The sequence below is a fragment of the Anolis carolinensis genome, chromosome 1 (genome assembly GCF_035594765.1).
Source record: "Anolis carolinensis isolate JA03-04 chromosome 1, rAnoCar3.1.pri, whole genome shotgun sequence".
In the NCBI taxonomy this organism is placed as follows: Eukaryota; Metazoa; Chordata; class Lepidosauria; order Squamata; family Dactyloidae; genus Anolis; species Anolis carolinensis.
The window spans coordinates 96,863,906-96,871,629 of record NC_085841.1 but is presented as its reverse complement, the minus strand read 5'-3'; positions in this window follow the sequence as shown (position 1 = coordinate 96,871,629).

The following is a 7,724-nucleotide window of genomic DNA, read 5'->3' as shown; positions in this document are numbered from 1 at the left end:
TCAAGACACAACTGAAGACCCACCTATTTCTGCAGATGCTACCCAGATAATTTTAAATTGTGAACTTTAACCTACATTAGTGTTAGTGACAGTCTTTCTTTTGTGTATTTTAATATATACATTTTAATAGTATTACATTTTTTATCTGTCTTTTTAACCACATTGTACCCCACTTTGACCCGTGAGGAGAAGCGGATAACAAATTGCTGTTGCTGTTGTTATTAAAACAGAGAGGGTCAGCCAGGTCTTCTGTGGAAAGGAGTTTTAGAGGGTGGGAACAGCCACTGAGAAAGCTATCTCTTGTGTCCTCACCAAGTGAGCCTGTAGTTGTGGCAGAAATGAGATAAAATCTTCCTTTGTAAATCTTAAGAGTTTTAGCAGATTTGTATAGGGAAATGTGATCTTTCATTCTCATGTCCTGATTCTTGGATTCCCATAAGTATTTTATTGACCACCATAGAAACAGAAAGCTGGGCTAGATAGACATCTGTTATGTCACAACATGGCTTTTCTTGTGCTTTTTAAAATTTTGTTTGTCATCATATTGGCTCCTTCACTTCCTGAGTAACAAATCCAGTTCTACTAAGTGAATTTGTGTTTTGTCTGCTATTGAATCAGAATTCCCAATGGCTGCCTTAAACTGACTAGTCAGATGCCAGTATTCCATGTCACAAAGAATCATAAGCCACACTGACTCATTCTATTCAGGAGAAATGATGCACAAACATTAAACTAGAGAAGAAATGAGACTTGCAATTTGCTATGATTTATGTTACAAACAAGCCAGCAATTACTCCAAAAGAAGCAGTGGAGGAGAAACAGTGAGCAGGAAGCCATCAAGAAAAAGATTCCTCTTCAAGAGCGTACTGACCTTGAGGAGACAAACTAAACTTACCTGGATAAATATATCATCTTAGAAAATGAATATCTATATTAGAAAAGAAGTTGTTTAAGTGCTGCAAGGACACAATGTTGCTGAAGAAAGATGATAATACTGGAAAGACAAGAAGTAAAGAGAACTGCAGTCAACTTGACCAGCATTTTCTAGTTTCCCCACTTACGCAATCACTTGTGAACAAAGTGCTTTAAGAAGAAACTCTTCAATAAACAGGTTTCGTGCCAGTTGCCGTCTGGCATGAATCTTCCCTGGATACAAGTCAGCCATGTCATGCCATCAGAATATTCTATGTCTCTTCTCCATTTTTTCTTTTCTCTCCCACCCCACCCTTTCTACAGGTTTTCAATAGTAAGTCATGAGTGCCTGATTATGAGCATGTTCAGTCCTCATAGGAATTTCTACCAATTTTTCAGGGTTTGGGTAGAGTTGTTTTCTTACATACCTTGATCTTTCCTCAATATTACCAGTATCTTGAAGAGTGAAGAAGGACTGAAGAAAACCTAAGGCATGTAAGAATACAACCTCACTCAAACTCTGAAGAACTGGAAGGAACCTCAAATGTACGTCACTATGGCTAATAAAGGGTCCATACCCAGACTAAGAGAATGAGGTCACTATTATCTTATTTACTACAGCAATCCCAAAAAAACTCAACTTCAGATATAACACTATAATTCCATTTCAACTAAGCTTCCTGAATCCCATGAAATCTTGGGTTTTGTGATTTGGGGAGGCACTGAAGATCTCTGGCTGAGAACTATCAATATGCCTCTCTACACTGGATTATTTATATATCCCTCTTTTTCAGCCAGAAAAGATCTAATACAGTAGTTCTCAACCCATGGGCCCCCAAATGTTTTGACTTTCAACTCCCAGAAATCCTAACAGCTGGTACACTGGCTGGGATTTCTGGGAGTTTTAGACCAAAACACCTGGGGATCCACAGGTTAAGGACCACTGATCTAACAGAAGCTTACAAATTGGACAGTTTTAAACTGAATTATGCTTGATGTTTTCATCCCTTTCTGTTTAGCCCCAAATACCATTGGGATGTGGTTCCCAAGGACTTCTATTTGGCCTTCTAACACAAAAACATTCTCCACCCTCCACTGGACATGAGGGAGTCTAGAAATGGAGATATAAATAAAAACTTTGTATATCCTAAAAGTACAAGTCCTGTGAATAAAAGAGATTATGCAGATTAAGGAAATGTGTCATCACTTTTATATGTGTCATCACCTGCGAAGGCGCAGGTCCACAACTTGGGGGTCCTCCTGGACTCAGCACTGACACTTGATGCTCAGGTGTCGGAGGTGGCCAGGAGGGCCTTTGCACAACTAAAACTTGTGCACCAGCTGCGACCATACCTCGAGAAGTCTGATCTGGCTATGGTGGCCCATGCCTTAGTTACCTCTAGGCTGGATTATTGCAATGCACTCTACGTGGGGCTGCCCTTGAAGACAGCTCAGAAACTCCAACTAGTCCAGCGCTCAGCAGCCAGGCTTCTAACTAGAGCGAATTACAGGGAGCAGCCAAACCCCCTGTTTAAGGAGCTCCACTGGCTGCTGTTTACCTTCCGGACCCAATTCAAGGTGCAGGTGATCACCTACAAAGCCCTGAACGGTTTGGGACCCACCTACCTTCGTGACCGCATTTCCCCCAATGAACCTGCACAATCTCTTCGTTCTTCGGGGAGGCCCTCCTCTCGCTTCCGCCTCTGTCACAAGCGTGGTTGGTGGGGACAAGGGAGAGGGCCTTCTCCGTGGCAGCCCCCCGGCTCTGGAACGCACTCCCCAGGGAAATTAGGCAAGCTCCCACATTGGTAGTGTTCAGGAAGAGCCTGAAAACTTGGCTCTGCACACAGGCCTTTGGATAAGTACTGTCCAGTTGTATGATAAATTTCGTTCCGGCGATTACTTTTTGATTGGTTGTACCTTCACATTGTTAATCTCGCCGATATAGCCACATGGTTCACCCCCACTTCAAGGTGCTCTCCCATGATCTTATAGCACTTTTAACTACCTTGTTTACACATTTCAGCACTCTTTTGCCCAGTTCATTTTTATGATTCTATTGCTGAGTTATAACTTGTGTTTTACTAATGTTTGTTATTTTACTTTTATGTTAATTTTTATTTTTTATTTCCACGTGGTTTGTTATTTGATGTTGTTTTATGTTTGTTATTATATTTGCCCGGGCTTTGGCCCCATGTAAGCTGCCCCGAGTTCCCCTGGGAAGATGGAGGCAGGGTATAAAAATAAAATCGTTGTTGTTGTTGTTGTTGTTGTTGTTGTTGTTGTTGTTGTTTTAGTACCTTAATAGATTTATTTACACCTAAAAGATGTTCTCTACATTTTCAAAGAAACAAAGAAACAGTACAAGATTTAAAAAATATCTGCTGAGACTTAAAAAGTTATACTGAACAGAGTGCATGTTTATTCTTGCTTGTGTTACTAGTAAACAGTTTCATGTTGATATTGCAATCAGAAGAGGCACACATCACAAATTTAACAAACTATGAAGGATATCTGTTGGTTCATGGCAATATCGACTTCCCAGTCTCCACAGTTTCACAAAAATATAGTGGAAATTGGTGTAGATACAACTCAACTATTATTATTAGTAGTAATAGTAGTTTTCCCCATGTTTCTCTCTGATTGACACAATCTCTCAAAAATGCTATTTAAAACCTACAAAATATAAATATTAAAATAGATTGTTAAAAACAATACTTAAAATCACATAAAACCATTACAATTGTTAAAATAATAAAAACACCACGCAACACCCCTTGGCTTGTTCTTAAAATCATGTAGCTTGGGGGGGGGGGGGGCTTGAGGGGCTTCAGCCCCCCCGCCCCCCAAAAAATTATCAGGGTGGTCCACGAGAAGGCCTTACATTTATTATTTAAACTGTTATGTTTATTCATATCATGATCTGATCACCATGCTCAATATATCACATATGTATGGGGGTATTGGGATAACGATACAAAAGGTTTGCTAGGGTAGATCCTTTCTCACTCAGGCTCAGCCCCCCCCCCCAAAACCAAAATCCTACCGCTCTCCCCGAGTCAAAATCCTGGATATGGGCCTGCTTGCCACTGAAGGAGGGAGCCATTCTGGGAAGGGAGTTCCACAGTCGAGGGGCTGCCACCGAGAAGTCTCTCTCTCGCATCCCCACCAACCGTACTTGCAGTGCTGCTGGAACTGAGAAAAGGGCCTCTCCTGAGGATCTCAGAGCTCAAACAGGGAGAAACAATTTTCCAAATAACTTTGACCTGAGTCATACATGGCTTTTTAGGTCATACTGAGCACTTTGCATTATGCCTGGAAATAAACTGGCACCCAGCGGCACTGTTGAGGCAGGGGAGGTGTGTGAACCCTGTAGCTAGCCCTAGTTAACAATTGAGTTGAGGCTCTTTGGACCAGCCAACATTTCCAAACATTCTTCAAAGGCAGCCCCTAGTAGTGTGTATTACACTAATCCAAATGAGATGTAACTAAGGCATGTACCACTGTGGCTAGATCCGACTTTTCCAGCAACCAGTGCAGTTGTTGCACAAGTTTAAAATGTGAAAATGGACTCCTGGCTAATGCAAAAACCTGGGTCTCTGAGTTCGATGCCAAATCCAGGAGTACCCCCAAGCTGTGGACCTATGTCTTCAGGAGGAGTGTAGCCCCATCCAGCACAGGTTGAATCCCTTTCCCTGATCTGCCTTCTCACGGGCCAGGAGAACATCTGTCTTGTCTGGAATAAATTTCAATTTGTTTTTCCTCATCCAGTTCATTACTCATGACATGCACTGGTTTAGTACCTATTTCAAATGTCCCAATTTGTTTTTCTAGTCTTAGGCACAATGGACAGCTAAAATATAAATTTACAGTTTTGGACAGCATGTAATTTTATGGAAGAACACATCAAGATATTTTAAGCCCAACATTTTCTACCTATTTATCATTACAATGCTTGAAAATATTTTAACATTTTTTGCCATTCACCTTAATGTTGAAGCATCTTTAGCCTAAAAGATAAAATAAAATAGGCCCTTCACTCTGAGTAACTTTCTGTATATGTACTTGACAAAAAAGATGTAACCGTCATGGATAATTCTGAGGTCAGCTAGTATATACTTTCTCACAACAGTTCCCAGATTGCTTTGTTTTTCAGATGGTAGCAAAAAAATCCACTTTAAAACTTTCCATTGCAAACAACTCATTGGGGAGAAGCTGTAGAGGGCATTTGGATCTGAGTTTTTACCATATGGAAGAGAAATTTTTGATGGGAATTTAAAGGCAGTGGCAGCTGTTGGTTCCTCATATGTTTAATCGGTGCCCATTATGACAGTGTATGGTGGAAATCTGAGGTCAGAACCTGCTCCACAAGGAAGTTGCAGCTATGGAAGTGAACTAAAAGTGGTGCTCCTATGGTCTTAAAAACTATAAATGATTAGAGATCAAAAAATGATTATTTGTAAGCTCTCTGTTTATCATTTCCAAGCTTCCTTTTCCTTTTTAATGGGAGATTTCACCATTAGACACATCAAAACACAGTTCATTCCAGATCCCTCCCTACTGACAACTTATTCCCCAGCATCCAGGTCTTGCTTGGTAGGGAATCACTGCCAAATCGGTCTGATCAGTAGCCATCTTCATGAGTCACAAAAGAACAGCTCCAGATGGAAGACACGGCAAAATGCTCCCTCCAGAGTTATTACCAATTCAGTTCTATCAATCAACCAGCAGCTGGGAATGAAGAACCATTCAAAGCTTTAGCCAACTCACTCATGCCAACAATTCAGCACGTTATGGCCTTCCTATGCCCAATCTCTTCGGAGAAAGGAAAGGGACGAGCATACTCATCATTTTCCCCATGAGGTACCGAAGCCCACAATTTACAACTATCAGGCCTGCCACAGAGTAGAACTGTACATTTGTGTGCATATATATGCAATGATATATGTATTATGACAGAGTCCTTCATTAGCACGTTTTCTTTTGCCATTATAGCTTGGTATTCTTGATAAATAGGCTCTGGCAATTCAAGAGTGTGAGTGCCGTCTGTGTGTGTGTTTTAAAAACGTTCAGTTCCATTCAAATAAAACCTGTGTGTGCATGAGATGGTAATGAAAATAAATATTGGAACACAGAATTAGTGTGTGGGAAGCAGCCATATTGAATAAATATGATTGCTCAAGCTTATTACATAGTAGGATTTGGCTTTACACCCTAAACAAAGTTTTTACCTCTGAAGTAAAAGACATGGCAGGAAGGTGGTAAATCCATGAGCCAAGATTAAAAAATTGAGAGTGAACAGTTGGAAAGCTCTGGCAGTGCTATGTTGGGCACATGGCTGCCAAATTAACATAATGTACTACCATGGAAGCCTGCTGGGTATTTTTCTTGACTGTTGCCTGCCCATGTAGTCCAACGTCAGAAAGCCCCAGTGACTACACCCAGTGCTTTAACCGGATGTGCCGGGGGAGATAGAGTTAGGAAGCTCTGGTCAATGCCGTGCCAGAAGGGGAAAAAAACCCAAAAAACTAGGTACATTTGAATACATTAGAAAGTATTAAGCAATAATCGACATAGAGCATCTGAATTTTAAGTTTTTCAATATCCCTTTGAGCAGATGGTTTTCATGGCATCAATAACTCTAGTGAGTTTATGTGCTTCACTTGTCATGGAACTTCATTTTGCAATGCCACTCAGGTTAACAGCCTGACCAAAATAGGCTCTTCTTTTCTATGCTCATTTTCCTTTCCATAAATGTTGATTTTAAAATCTCTCTTCAATCTCTCTCAATCTCTATTTCTGTAGAGAGTGAGGATCTCCTGTGTAGTTTATATTTCGTCCACAGAGCATAGGGCATATATATTTTAAGTTCACCGATACAGATCTCTATGTTTCCCATTAGTTAAAATAGTAATATTATTCACAGAAGGAGGAAGAGGAGCATCAGAAAAAAGGAAAGAGTAGAAGCAAGAGAAACAGATGAAGTGGGGAGGAGAAGAAATATTTGTATAATGCTGTAAGCAGCTCCTGTAGTCTTCACAACAATATTGTCATTTTCTACATTGCAGATGTAGTAAATAGTCCTGACAGTAAATGGCTTTTCTATGCAAACCAAGTAGTATGTTCATAATAGAGGTAAGATTCAACCCAAGGACTTAAATGAAGTCTCTCTGGCCCCTGTGCTGCACAAGTCTAAGAAAATTCTACCTAGATTCTGGAAAGCATGTGCCAATCAGCACTGACAAGACAAGATTAACAGGACTGATAGGTCTTTTAGGTATGTCAGTATATGTTCTGTAAGTTTCATAAATAATTTGGAATTTCACCATTATGATGTTTATCAGACAGCTTTGAATATCTTGATGGAACAATAGTGGGGCTTTGACAGATCAATCTGAAATTTGGTAGTGTAGAAGAGGCTGGCTTAGGTTGGATGTGGTGTTTTTGAGGTAGAAAACCAAAGAAACAGCTTTTTTGTTAGCATTTAAATGTTGAAAAGTATCATTAAGAGGTATTGTCAATTTCTGTTTTAAGTGTAGACTGCATTTGATTTGCCATCTGATTCTTTCAATTGTATAATGGCTTTTGAGAAAATCTATTGATAGCCAAAAGAATCAGCAGATTGACATGTCCTATTGGTCACTGGATTGTTGTTGCTAAAAATGTTATATATTTTCCCATTTTGGCATGTAGGAACCCATATAACCACAATCAAACATACTCAGTAGGAAGCTGAGGACTATCTGGGAAGAAATCCCACTGGGGCACTGCAGCACACCAAAATACTTGGGAGTTACCATGGACCATGTTCT